The 15,096-nt window shown below is 43.8% G+C and overlaps 1 protein-coding gene across 1 annotated transcript in view; it reads right to left on the bottom strand.

Annotated features, from left to right (window-relative positions):
* LOC126416333 (uncharacterized) overlaps positions 1 to 14,519 on the bottom strand; it is a 391,314-nt gene extending 376,795 nt beyond the window's left edge. Inside the window, exon 1 of the mRNA XM_050084000.1 lies at positions 14,379 to 14,519. The gene's annotated coding sequence lies outside the window, so the exon portion shown is untranslated. The remainder of the gene's footprint in view (positions 1 to 14,378) is intronic.
* Positions 14,520 to 15,096: the final 577 nt, after the last annotated feature.

Raw genomic sequence — 15,096 nt, 5'->3', positions numbered from 1 at the left:
TGGCTCTGACGAATCAAATTCCTCTCACCACGAGCCGTGTATTCCTTGCATGTTGCAGACGGTGTGACTGACGCAGTGTACTGTAAGCACCAGAATGGTCCGGTATTCACCTCGGAACCGAGATGGTATTTGTGTACGGCCAAGCAGATGGAAACGGTCGAGAGGCTGTACGGCTATAACAAAACAAGCTCACTCACAGACACCAACTACGTCCCACAACATTTCTAGCCCTTTTTGGGCGTTTTTATGATCATGGATCGTCTCAGACAGACGAATGTGCATGGAGGCATGGGACTGTGCTTACACCAGATTTCGGGAGCCGGTTTTGCCTCTCGACCGTTTCCATCTCTTTGGCCGTACACAAACACCATCTCGGCTCGTTCCCGGCATGAATACCAGATCAATCTGGTGCTTACAGTACGGCGCGTCAGTCACACAGCCTGCAACACACAAGGTATACTGTCAAGGTCGCCACTTCATAATATAATAAAAAAATATAATAATAAATGTTTAGATATTTGGAAATAATGAGGTTAATTTTTCAGCGTGTCGTACAAGCACAACAAGTTGGGCTGCATAGACGAAATAGACTTTCTCTTGTTGTGGATTTATGCTTACCAATTAATAATACTACGTCTGATCGCCGTATCCACCTACAAAATCTTGATCGTGACCATGATATTGTAGTCGGATCTTCGTGATACCTCCGAAGTACACAGGTGGGCTTCTTGGATCTTTATATATTACAGTACTACTTGCGATAGTGACTCATACAACTTCACTGGTAAAATAATGCGCTATTCTATAAAAAATACAGACTTTTTACTCATTCTCTCGACCCAAATGGCTATCGCTGATTACGCTCTGAAAAAACGTGCGTCTACCTTCGTTCGTTAACAGAGAGCGAATTCTTCCTCTTGCCGAGGAACAGGAAAAACATCTTATGTTTTTTAACACTTAAAAATCAAAAATACATGACAGTAGGCGCAGGCTCTACGCTGGGCTACCGCTTCACCTTTTCTCTTCGCCTTTGAAGAAAACGAAAACATAAAAGGAAGAAATGCGAAAGGTACATCACAAAGGGACACATGGCACGTAGTTAGAGAAGCTTTCATTCGTCAGTACCATATATCGTGGCAACAGTGCATTTCCGGACATGTGTTCCTAGGACCTTTTCCCCTCCATTTCCAGTCAGGAATTTTCCTCTGCAGTTTTCCGGTTTTTTAATGTTCACCCTGTATATTAGACGACCACTCAAGTCCTAGTATGAGTATCTACAAATGAGTTTGTAGGTGGTTCATAAGCCAGATGCTAATGATACATGCGTTTAGCATTATTGGTAGGGAGACACCATTTGCGGTTGTCGTGTATGACTTCGAATACAATGGTAAGGAAAGGTGTTCTAGAGAGTGGTGTGGCAACTGCCGTCACAGGAAAGCTGAACAGGAGCAGCAGAAACGATTAGTGAACGAGGTAACACAACAAACGGAAGCTCTCCGTAAGTCGTATTTCTCCAAGAAAATGAAGACTCATCGCAAACAATGTAGCAAGAAACAGATTTGACCTATAACTGACCACAAGAAGAGGCTCCAAGCGAGCGTCCGATAAGTAGCTGCCACCAGCCATCCTATATCGCGGCGGCACGAGGCTCTCGTAGTACAGAACGACTGGGAGTGTGACTCAGCGAGTATGCACCATTGGATCCGCCGGATCATGCACGACCACTACCAGCGTCTAACGAAGACACTTGCAATTAAGTTACCAACTCGAGGTGGCAGTATGTGATACCACGAGGATGTTCGGCTGCCTATGCAAACACACACACACACACACACACACACACACACACACACACACACACACATCCACTCCAGCGTGGAGAAAACCTCGAACCCAGCTGGGAATCTAACCTGGGGCTCGGTGATCTACAGTGAGCAATACTAACCACAAAACTACTTTACCATAGTGGTCGCAAATAAACGTGAGGGGGGGGGGGCAGGTTCTGATGTGCAATATTTCCTGCACGGCTTCCATTCTCTTTCTCCTTGTGGACTTTTCCGCGATGGCAAAGCGTCTCCGTTCTTCGAAGAATTTTACTCTTTGATGATTTTTCTCCTTAAAGGCATGTCGAGGGCGCTTGTTTCTTATTTGTTAGTAATTACCTTTGATTTGCATTAGGTTAGCGTAGCAGTTGTCTTTCAATATCACCAACTGATCACTGACATGGCGAAACTCCATTGTGAAGACACAGTAGAAGACACATGATAGTCAGGCACATGAACTACTTGTCAATCACACAGAAGCTTGATGCTGGTCAACCATTGGCCAAATTGTGCTATGTATACCACCTTCTTTCTCCAGAATGCTCATGTTGTGTGTTTTTGCTGTCCAGTAATATTCAGGTTGTTTCTGAGGCATGTGAGGCGGAAATTTTGACACATTTTAATGTGACACCTGTATGTCGCCCACGTATTACGTATTTAGAAGAAACTCTTAAAGTATACAGCGTTCAATATTCGTACAGAATGTACCAATGTCAAAATCAGAAAAAAAGTTCTGGATCATAGTTTCGGAAACATTATTGGGATATGCACCAATCAGTCCTTTTAGGTGTTGGCTGTTTCCCTGTTGACGTTCATCGCTCGTTTCTTGTTGGTTGTGTTTGTTAGTGTATTAAGCCTTCATACGGTTGTCAGACGCAGCGTCAAAGTGTGGTCAGCAATCGTGACAAACGCATCCATGTATTTTACAGCGTGCTTGTGCGTGCGTGTGTGTTCGACATCTCCTCCTAAGCTCCTGGACCGATTTCAACCGAACTTGGCGCACATATCCCCTACAGTCAGACAACAATCGCTTTTGGGGTAAGAACCACCTACCTATCGTAGTTCAGGAGATATGACGTCATAAACACTGACATGCATGAAAAAGTGCACCATCATGCATGACGATTAAATTTATTACTTCTTCGCTACTAACTCTGTTCGCAACATATGCCGCTAAATGTACCGGGTGATCAAAAAGCCAGTATAAATTTGAAAACTTAATAAACCACGGAATAATGTAGATAGAGAGGTAAAATTTGACACACATGCTTGTAATGACATTTGGTTTGATTAGAACAAAAAAAAAGTTCACTAAATGTCCGACAGATGGCGCTGGACAGCAAAACGTCAATGACTGCGCATGACTATCGTGTATTAAAGGAGCTGTAATGAGAGAGAGAATCAGATGCGCCAGCAGTCGCAGCATGTTGACGTTACCTGAAAAGGCTCTTTTAGTGAAGCTGTATTATCAGAACGGGGAATGTGCTTGTTCAGCGTTACGATCCTATCGCCATAGGAAGGGGATTCGAACGGGTAAAGGTCCGTTGACAAATGCAGCTGTGGCGAGAATGATTCCGAAGTTTGAAGTCACGGGTTGTTTAGACGATAGACCCCGTAGTGGCCGACCGAGCACAAGGCGTAATGCTGCTGAGACAGTTCAGGAAGAAATGGAGACTGTAGCAGGTTCGTCTATGCACGGGGAAGCCAGCGCTCCTGCAGTCGCACGTCGCACCGGCATTCCACACGCTACTGTTTGGTTGGCACTGAGGCGTACCCTCCGATGCTATCCGTACAAAATCCATCGGCATCATGAACTGTTACCTGGCGATTTAGTGAAGCGGAGGGCATTTGCGGTGTGGGCATTTCAAAAGATGGCGGAAGATGACGATTGGTTGAGTAACGTGATGTGGACCGACGAAGCTCATTTCACGATCCGAGGGTCTGTCAACGCCCACAACTGCAGAATTTTGGCTACCGAAAATCCTAGAACTGTCGTGGAAACTCCATTGCACGACGAGAAAGTCACGGTATGGGTTGGATTTACCACATCTACCGTTATCGGGCCTTTTTTCTTCGAGGAAATGCGTGATTCTGGTTTTGTAACTGCTACCGTGACGGGTGAGAGGTACGCCGATATGTTACAGAATCGCATCATCCCCTGCCTGGCTGATAAACACCTGCTGGAACTGATAAACACCTGCTGGAACGTACGGTGTTTATGCAGGATGGCACTCCACCCCATATTGCTAGACGCGTGAAAGATCTCTTGCGCGCGTCGTTTGGTGATGATCGTGTGCTCAGCCGCCACTTTCGTCATGCTTGGCCTCCCAGGTCCCCAGACCCCAGTCCGTGCGATTATTGGCTTTGGGGTTACCTGAAGTCGCAAGTGTATAGTGATCGACCGACATCTCTAGGGATGCTGAAAGACAACATCCGACGCCAATGCCTCACCATAACTCCGGACATGCTTTATAGTGCTGTTCACAACATTATTCCTCGACTACAGCTATTGTTGAGGAATGATGGTGGACATATTGAGCATTTCCTGTAAAGAACATCATCTTTGCTTTGTCTTACTTTGTTATGCTAATTATTGCTATTGTGATCAGATGAAGCGCCATCTGTCGGGCATTTTTTGAACGTTTGCATTGTTTTGGTTCTAATAAAACCCCAAGTCATTCCAAGCATGTGTGTCAGTTTGTACCTCTGTATCAACATTATTTCGTGATTTATTCAGTTTTCAAATTTATACTGGATTTTTGATCACCCGGTACATTCACAAATACACCATTGTACGACACATAGCTCAAGCGGTATGACGTCATAAACACTGAGAAGCTTGAAAAAATTCCGCACCATGCATGAAGTTTTAATACACTTATTCTTTACTACTACGACACTCCTACAGTCGAGTCAGCCTAAGGACATCCTTGACGTTTGCCAGCGGTTTTAACAACATTCAACTGCGAAGCACAAACGGCTGTTGGTGAAAACAGTAGTCACCTATAGAGCTATGAAGAGACGTTGCCATGGAGATGTTTAGAAAATCACGTTGTGAACACGTGAAGCAGCTGTACTTATACATTTGTACATTATGCACATTTAGTTCTACGACTGTTTCTTAATTTCAACTTTTTTCGATATTTCACTGCAGACACAGTTCATTTTTTTTCTGTATCTAATAGACATTTGGCGAAATGAATACACGGGCAATGCCGGATTTGTCAGCTAGTGGGCCTATAAACTTCATTGGCAAATTAACAGGTGCTGTTTATCATCAGTTTCTGCGTAAAAAATTAGCCACGCTGTTGAAGAACCTAACGCTCGCAGAAAGATAAATGATGTGTCTTACGTAGGACAGGGCACCACCCCATTTTCTACTCCTCGACCAACAGTACAAACGCAAGCGTTTGAAGAACGATAGATTAGTCGAGGGGACCCAGTAACATGGCCCGTTCGTTCACATTACCCTAATACTTTGGATTTTTGAGTATGGTGATACTTAAAAGTATTGGTGTAGTCCACACGCATCTAGAACGTGTACACGTTACGGGAGCGCGTCTCCCATGGATGCGGCCAAAGCAGATGGCAGCCAGGTGTGTCCGCGCGAGTTTGTGATTCTGTGAGAAGACTGAGTGGAGGATATGGATAGGATATGTCGGAGGATATGGTGACGGTATTGAACATCTCTTGCAGTGTCAACATACAGCTGACTTTCATACGACAGAACGTCCCATATCTCAACATGTATTTGTTGCCGGGCATATGTTTATAGAAATCTTTTTATAGATTTGCCCAGTTCTGTAAGAATATGGGGCACTTTTTTAAAAACTATGTGCTTATGATGGTAGTCTTTCGCGGCCGGAGTCCATTTCAGTAAAATACTTCTGACTGTGTGACAGCGCTATGTTTGGGTTAGTGTTGCAGGCATCCTTCTCCAGAGTCACACGAACGGCGACCGAGGGCAAGTAAGAAGAGGAATGTTATGAAGATAAAAACGCCGTGCTCGCCTATATGTAGTATTTTACAAAAGATATGTAATAACACTTTTAAATACCTCTAAAGTCGTCTAACAACTTCCTATAAGATCCCTAAACGCCTAGATATGAATGTATGAACAACTAGCCCGAATGAAAAAAAAAAAAAATCTGCTTGCTCATTTAACGGTTAGGTATCATCAGACCAGAGTTGCGACACGAAAACAAACGATACAGAATTTAAAAAGGTGAAGAAATTACTCGTATCTACTTTCTATACCAAGTAAAAGTGAATGTCAAATACACGGTGTTACAGAAAGGTACGGCCAAACTTTCAGGAAACATTACTCACACACAAAGAAAGAAAATATGTTATGTGGACATGTGTCCGGAAACGCTTACTTTCCATGTTAGAGCTCATTTTATTACTGCTCTTCAAATCACATTAATCATGGAATGGAAACAAACAGCAACAGAACGTACCAGCGTGACTTCAACCACTTTGTTACAGGAAATGTTCAAAATGTCCTCCGTTAGCGAGGGTACATGCATCCACCCTCCGTCGCATGGAATCCCTGATGCACTGATGCAGCCCTGGAGAATGGCGTATTGTATCACAGCCGTCCACAATACGAGCACGAAGAGTCTTTACATTTGGTACCGGGATTGCGTAGACAAAAGCTTTCAAATGCTCCCATAAATGAAGAGGGTTGAGGTCAGGAGAGCATGGAGGCCATGGAATTGGTCCACCTCCACCAATCCATCGGTCACCGAATCTGTTGTTGAGAAGCATACGAACACTTCGACTGAAATGTGCATGAGCTCCATCGTGCATGAACCACATGTTGTGTCGTACTTGTAAAGGCACATGTTGTAGCAGGTAGAGTATCCCGTATGAAATCATGATAACGTGCTCCATTGAGCGTAGGTGGAAGAACATGGGGCCCAATCAAGACATCACCAACAATGCCTGCCCAAACGTTCACAGAAAATCTGTGTTGATGACGTGATTGCACAATTGCGTGCGGATTCTCGTCAGCCCACACATGTTGATTGTGAAAATTTATAATTTGATCACGTTGGAATGAAGCCTCATCCGTAAAGAGAACATTTGCACTGAAATGAGGATTGACACATTGTTGGATGAACCATTCGCAGAAGTGTACCCGTGGAGGCCAATCAGCTGCTGATAGTGCCTGCACACGCTGTACATGGTACGGAAACAATTGGTTCTCCCGTAGCACTCTCCATACAGTGACGTTGTCAACGTTACCCTGTACAGTAGCAACTTCCCTGACGCTGACATTAGGGTTATCGTCAACTGCACGAAGAATTGCCTCGTCCATTGCAGGTGTCCTCGTCGTTTTAAGTCTTCCCCAGTCGCGAGTCATAGGCTGGAATGTTCCGTGCTCCCTAAGTCGCCGATCAATTGCTTCGAACGTCTTCCTGTCGGGACACCTTCGTTCTGGAAATCTGTCTCGATACAAACGCACCGCGCGACGGCTATTGCGCCGTGCTAATCCATACATCAACTCCGCATTTGTAAACATTGCACTGACTGCAAAACCACGTTCGTGATGAACACTAACCTGTTGATGCTACCTACTGATGTGCTCGATGCTAGTACTGTAGAGCAATGAGTCGCATGTCAACACAAGCACCGAAGTCAACATTACCTTCCTTCAATTGGGTCAACTGGCGGTGAATCGAGGAAGTGCAGTACATACTGACGAAACTAAAATGAGCTCTAACATGGAAATTAAGCGTTTCCGGACACATATCCACGTAACATCTTTTCTTTATTTGTTTGTGAGGAATGTTTCCTGAAAGTTTGGCCGTACCTTTTTGTAACAGCCGGCCGGAGTGGCAGAGCGGTTCTAGGCGCTTCAATCTAGAACCGCGCGACCGCTACGGTCGCAGGTTCGAATCCTGCCTCGGGCATGGATGTGTGTGATGTCCTTAGGTTAGTTAGGTTTAAGTAGTTCTAAGTTCTAGGGGACTGATGACCTCAGATGTTAAGTCCCATAGTGCTCAGAGCCTTTTGAACCATTTTTTTGTAACACCCTGTATACACATCGTCCCTTTCTTAATCGAGGGCGTGCTACAGTATCGAGTTTTGTTACCTATACAAGGTGGTTTTTGTTGCAGTACTGCACGAAAATTTATGTTGGTACTGTGAAACGTTGAGGAAGTCGAATAATCCACACATTTCAAAAAGAATTCCTCGCTCCAAACCGTTAAAGCCTAAAAGAAAATAGTGACTGCTGGCAGATCATTTCTACAGTATTAATAATTAGCACAGCCAAGAGCATACCTAGTATCTGAGAGGGGCGGAGGAGCTACTCCTTTCTGTGTTACAATTTTCAACATGGCTGCGAGCCAGCAACCGTACAAGAATACAATTTGTATAATATAGCTAACCTGTTGCAACAAAATTTAACGTGCCCTGGTTTCGACGACGATTATGGATGTCTTCATCAGAAAAAAAACCAAGAACAATTACATGTAGTGACAGCTGAAAATAGATTTTCGAGCAAGAACTCTAATCATATAAAAAATTCTTAAAATCATATTTGAAACCTTGTAAAAATTACAGATCTTGGGACTGACAAAACAATGATACTTGTTAGTAAAAGTAGCACACTGTACCCGCTGCTTAGGGCGGTATGAGGAAACAGGCACTTGGTGGCGTACTGTATGCTAGACCATGTAGCTATAATATTTTACTGACAAGTACCATTGCTTTGTCAGTTCCAGTATCTGTAACTCTTATACGGTTTCAAACACGACTTATTTTATGTGATGAGAGCTTTTTCTCCTAAATTTATTTTCAGGTGTCACTACTTGTAATTTTTCTTGTTTTTTTCTGATGAATAGACCCATAGTCGTCGTCGAAATCAGGTCAATTTAAATAGTGTTGCCGCCAGTTGGCTGTATTATACAATTAATATCTTTCAAGTCTCATGATAGGAGGAGAGGACGAAAGCAAGCACAACATCTTACAAAATGAAACCCAAAACCGTTAAAAAAACTGTGTTTGTTAATCATTAGACAAATGCTACCACATTAAAATGTACTTACTTTATGGAATATAGTTCGCACCAGGTCTGTCCATATCATTTTTGTGTCTGGCAGGTAACGTTCCCATACATGCTTTCTCTAGTCACGTGTTCTGTACTCACATTTTCAGTACTTTTGGACATTGACTGGTAATACGTAAAGGAAACATCTCCAATTCCAGGTACAGCACTACTGGCAGCTTTTACGAAACAGCTTTCAAATTTCAAGAGAAATGATTCTAGGCACATCTGCTTCTTGTAAATATTCATTTCATGTTCTGGCTTTCTTCACACAAAGACTGTGTTGATATACCTATCTCTGATGGGAGTTCAGCTGGTGAAGATCACAATTGTTTTTTTCTAGGGGAGAGACAGAAGGAAAGGGGGCAGCTACCATTTCTACATATTATTAGTTTCGCCCTCGAGTACAGCCCATGATTAGAGAATTGTTTCAGTGAAGCAGTAAAGCTACAGGGCTTCTGACACACTGCCGGCCGAAGTGGCCGTGCGGTTAAAGGCGCTGCAGTCTGGAACCGCAAGACCGCTACGGTCGCAGGTTCGAATCCTGCCTCGGGCATGGATGTTTGTGATGTCCTTAGGTTAGTTAGGTTTAACTAGTTCTAAGTTCTAGGGGACTAATGACCTCAGCAGTTGAGTCCCATAGTGCTCAGAGCCATTTGAACCTTCTGACGCACTGTATATGTGCTTACAAGGGAACCTCCCCATCGCACCCCCCTCAGATTTAGTTATAAGTTGGCACAGTGGATAGGCCTTGAAAAACTGAACAAAGATCAATCGAGAAAACAGGAAGAAGTTATGTGCAACTATGAAAAAAAAAGCAAAGTATACAAACTGAGTAGTCCATGAGCAAGATAGGCAACCTTAAGGAATGTGTAAGCTCAGGAACGCCGTGGTCCCGTGGTTAGCGTAAGCAGCTGCGGAACGAAAGGTCCTTGGTTCAAGTCTTTCCTCGAGTGAAAAGTTTTAATTTTTTATTTTCAGACAATTATTATCCGTCCGTCCGATGCGAGGTAACTGCGCCGTAGTATGCGGACGCTACACCTAAACAAGAAAACCTAAATCGGGCAAAATAGAAGAATCTTTTTACCCATTCGCCAACTGTACAAGTTAGGTGGGTCGACAACATATCCCTGTCATGTGATGCACATGCCGTCACCAGTGTCGTATAGAATATATCAGACGTGTTTTACTGTGGAGGAATCGGTTGACCTATGACCTTGCGATCAAATGTTTTCGGTTCCCATTGGAGAGGCACGTCCTTTGGTCAACTAATCGCACGGTTTTGCGGTGCGGTCGCAAAACACAGACACTTAACTTCTTACAGTGAACAGAGACGTCAATGAACGAACAGACAGATCATAACTTTGCGAAAATAAAATTTTCACTCGAGGGAAGACTTGAACCAAGGATCTCTTATTCCGCAGATGCTCACGCTAACCACGGGACCACGGCGCTCCAGAGCTCGAAGGACCCTTGATGTTGCCTATGCTGCACATGGACTACTCAGTTTGTATATTTTCCTTATTTTTTTCATAGTTCCACACAACTTCTTCTTGTTTTCTCGATTGATCTGTGTTCAGTTTTTCAAGGCCTATCCACTGTGCGAACTTATAACTAAATCTGAGGGGGGTGCGATGGGGAGGTTCCCTTGTTAGTACCATAACAATGACGTCACACACAGGGATTGCCTACATGCAGTGGCAGGCCTTCGGCGTGATCTCCCAATCACAGGCAAGTATTTTATCAACCATCATAACGAAACAGGTAATTAGTACGGAACCCCAGAGCCACCACATTGGCTGTGTTAAAAAGTATCCAAACCACCCAAACTGCATAAATTAATGCCATGTTCAAAAGTATCTGACCATCCTGAATTAAATAAGATGGGGCTATCTTCAAATGTATCAGAATGACGTGAACTGCACCAGCCGGCACCAAATTCAAAAGTATTTATCAAAAATACATAAAGATATTTACAGCACTTGTGTAACTTACAGTATTACTATATTTAAATATCGGTATTATTTATCAAAAGTAGGTAAAGATATTGACAACACTGATGTAACTTACAGTACTTACACACCTAAAATGTTTGTATTAATTATCAAAATATTCACAGCTTAACTGTTCTAGCTGACAGGTGAAGCTGCACTTAGCAACAGACACAGTTCGATTTTTGTAACACACACAACATAAATCACTGCTTGACTAAACGTTTGAATTTATCAACAGAATGAGATATCAATTTGAATTTTTGGGTGCAGCTATTCTGGGGCTGTATTTAAGTCCCCTGCCATTTTGTACAATACATCTCCCCCACGTACAATTTACAAGAGTTGTAGGAACTAGCAGCTCTGCTACTGATAAAATTTGTATGCAGTAGACGCAATGAGATTGCAGTGCCACTGTGTAAATGCTTGTAGCTAAACAATAAAATTAACAAATGAAAAACGAGGAATTCTAGACACATTTCTAAAAAGAGACTGGAAATGCGAACACGACCATTGGTTACCTACTTTGGTAACTGTTGTTCTGAAAAATTACACTCTGTGAGTAGATTAAGTTCTCCTAAACCCTGAACTATAAACGGAATCACAATATCATGCAAAGAAATCAGCAAAAAGAGAAACTTTGGGGGGGTTGTTTTGGGGAAGGAGACCAGACAGCGAGGTCATCGGTCTCATCGGATTAGGGAAGGACGGGGAAGGAATTCGGCCGTGCCCTTTGAAAGGAACCATCCCGGCATTTGCCTGGAGCGATTTAGGGAAATCACGGAAAACCTAAATCAGGATGGCCGGACGCGGGATTGAACCGTCGTCCTCCCGAATGCGAGTCCAGTGTCTAACTACTGCGCCACCTCGCTCGGAAGAGAAACTTTCCTTAAAGTCAATAATGAAATGATTAAATATAGTCTCAAAATTATAGACGTCTTCAATACATCTTTTATTTTGGCAGACTCGGAATTAATATGTGGACGATTAACATTTTAGACAGACTGTGACCAAAACAGATCATGCGTGCTGGGATGTATCAAACGCCAGCGTGAAAATCAGCCGCCAATCTCGTCATCTGTGAGTCGGTGACACCAATGCTCAACTGATTGTGCTGCGTATAGAGTTCAAATGGTTCAAATGGCTCTGAGCACTACGGGACTTAACTGCTGTGGTCATCAGTCCCCTAGAACTTAGAACTGCTTAAACCTAACTAACCTAAGGACATGACACACATCCATGCCCGAGGCAGGATTCGAACCTGCGACCGTAGCGGTCACGCGGCTCCAGACTGTAGCGCCTAGAACCGCACGGCCACTCCGGCCGGCTGCGTATAGATTTCTAAAATCCTAAGAACTCTGAAGACCGCGCTTGCACAGAGGCAGGGGACTGTGGCATGATGAGCTAACGTTGGAAGTTTACCTGTCTCACTCTTATTATCGTAACGGATTTTGTTTTTCTTTGTGTCTTCTTAATTTTTATTTTATTGTTTCCTTTGTTCACTTGACACAATGTGAAGGTTGAGCACTTCATATTTTTCCTTTGATGTTCTCCGGCGAGATTCCAAATACCTAACAAAAGATATTTTGGTTTTACTGTATCCAGACCAAGAATAGGCTACACTTTGTCTTAATATGGGAAAATGGAAGAAAAGTATATTTTTACTGAAAATCGTTTCAGCAGTGAAAAAAGTCAGCTCTACTGAAGTAGCAAAATAGGTTTCGATGTTATTTCGTACTCAGAAAGAAAACAAGGATGCAAGAAGTAAAAAGATGCTATATATTACTTTACAAATACTGTTTAATGTTTCTAGAATGAATTCTAGAATTAATCTGCCAGGATTCATTGTTTAATGTGTTCGTAAGTACATGTTTTCTCAAATAAATAAATGTGGTGTGTCTTAACAACACTTTTTCTGCTCCTTCACTTCGTATCAGAGTACAGAATATACCTTACGACCATGGGTGTCAACAGAAATTTATTCAGGGTGAAAGGTTCGAGACTCTAAAATTGCCCTTTTTGATATAAACAGTTTTGAGTCGAACAGTTTCGAGACGTGTCATTTCTTAAGTGACGCCAAAACTTTTTATATTCCAGAGAACTGATGGAAGGTGAGTGGAGGGGAGGGGGGGGGGAGAGGCAAGTGCCCCCTATGCAACCCTCCCCCTCACTTATAGATACGTATGCATACAACCTTTCTGGGAAATGCACTGTGAATTTTGCTTTGGTCGTTAATAAACTCCACTAGCACTGGTAGTTCCTTAATTCTGTTACTACCAGTAAACCAGTAAAGAATCGAACACACTTACATAAAGCTTCAAACATCTGTTTACAAATGGGTTAACGTTTTAAAGATTCGAATTAAGCACGGACGAGGGAAAAAGTTTAGAAAAAGTTTGAAATTAAGTTCTAAGTTTATTGATAGTCGCTAAGTATTGTTAGTATCAAGCACTGGATGCAAAGAGTCTGAGTAATTTGAGCTCCACTTTAGGCAAAAGATAGTTTCTCATACATGTCAATATTTACGATGCCATACCTGCTGGATTATGTGATGTGCAATGATATGGTTTTGCTGGTACATTCGGTGTTATATGATGATACTACCTACAAAACGTGTTGCGAATAGAGACACTAGTATGCCCGTCTTATTGCGTTAACCTTTCAACTTATGATATTTCCTCTTAAGATATTTCCTCTTAATGATCTCCTGCCTTCGTGGCCGTGGTCGCTAACCGCTTGCTTGTGCGGTGGCGCTCGACCTGAGGACATGCCGGTTCGAATACTGGTGGTGGAAAAAATTCGCACTGACAGTATTTGGTAGGCAAGGGAAGGAGAGGCGGTACCACGAAGTTCCTGGTCACCAGACTTGGCGGTATGGTTTAAATACGAAACCCCTCCGCAGCGTGTCTTGTAGTGAGGACATGTGACACTTGTTGGTGATCCGTCCGTCGAATGGGGAGATTTAGCATGGCGGCCCCCTTGCTGCTATTCTCCAGGAGTAGGCTATGTGCCTGGCAGGGTTTTATCCTCTCCCTTCTATCATCATCATCATCATCATCATCATCATCATCCAATGCAATCACACTACAGACAATACATGCATGCAGTACAACAAGTAGTTGTAATGGAGTATGTTTTAAATATACAAACAAACCTCTGAATCAGTGGATTGTGACAGGGTTGTAAAGTTTTTAATTCGGTCAAAATTGCGCGAAATACTGAAAAGCGAATTTTTGTTGTAACTCGTACTGGTCCTGGGATAGCGTTTTAGCTACAGAGCTTATATTTAGATTTTTTATTAAGGCGGACAGTCCTTGGTGATTTCACTACCTCCACTCAGTATCTATACTGCTCGGCAGACAACACTCAACACGTGTGACTTTGGCGCCAATGTGTAAACGTAAACAACCGGTCGTGATCTCAGCGTCGATCGAGAAATGAAAGCCGCTCGTGTAAAACACGTAAGAGGGTGGAATGAAAAGTGCGGAAAAAAAACAAAAGTGGTACCTGTAGTGGAGCGCCTGATCCGGATTCATTCACGCCGTGGCCGGCTCGGCGCGATGACGCACTGGAGACCTTGAACTGTGCCCCTGGGTTGTGACAAACGCTGCGCCACTGTAGCGTACTCTATCGCGCGCCAGCCGGTTCTGACGGAGCGTTACCACTGAAGCAATTACGACGCGATCGTCGGTGCTCGGGTAAGCGCCCCCCCCTTCCCCCCACCACCTCCTCAGTAGTACTCCCACCCGCGCGACAGGAGTATCCCCTCCCTGTCGCCCAGTTGGGTCGCGGTCGACGCTCGTCAAGTCCTCTCTCGTGCGTAAGCCGGGCGCCAGCGGGCAGAATGGGTCAAACAGCTTACCCGCTGCCTACCAACAACATACACTCGCCAATACCGGTTAAGCTTTCGGCACACAGACTGTGCCACGGATCTACATCTACATTTATACTCCGCAAGCCACCCAACGGTGTATGGCGGAGGGCACTTTACGTGCCACTGTCATTACCTCCCTTTGCTGTTCCAGTCGCGTATGATTCGCGGGAAGAACGACTGCCGGAAAGCCTCCGTGCGCGCTCGAATCTCTCTAATTTTACATTCGTGACCTCCTCGGGAGGGCCGGCCGGAGTGGCCGAGCGGTTGTAGGCGCTACAGTCTGGAACCATGCGACCGCTACGGTCGCAGGTTCGAATCCTGCGTCGGGCATAGATGTGTGTGACGTCCTTA

The sequence above is a fragment of the Schistocerca serialis genome, chromosome 8, assembly GCF_023864345.2.
Source record: "Schistocerca serialis cubense isolate TAMUIC-IGC-003099 chromosome 8, iqSchSeri2.2, whole genome shotgun sequence".
Classification (NCBI taxonomy): Eukaryota; Metazoa; Arthropoda; class Insecta; order Orthoptera; family Acrididae; genus Schistocerca; species Schistocerca serialis.
Note: the sequence above shows the minus strand (reverse complement) of the source record. Positions and strands in the feature narration are given on the sequence as shown.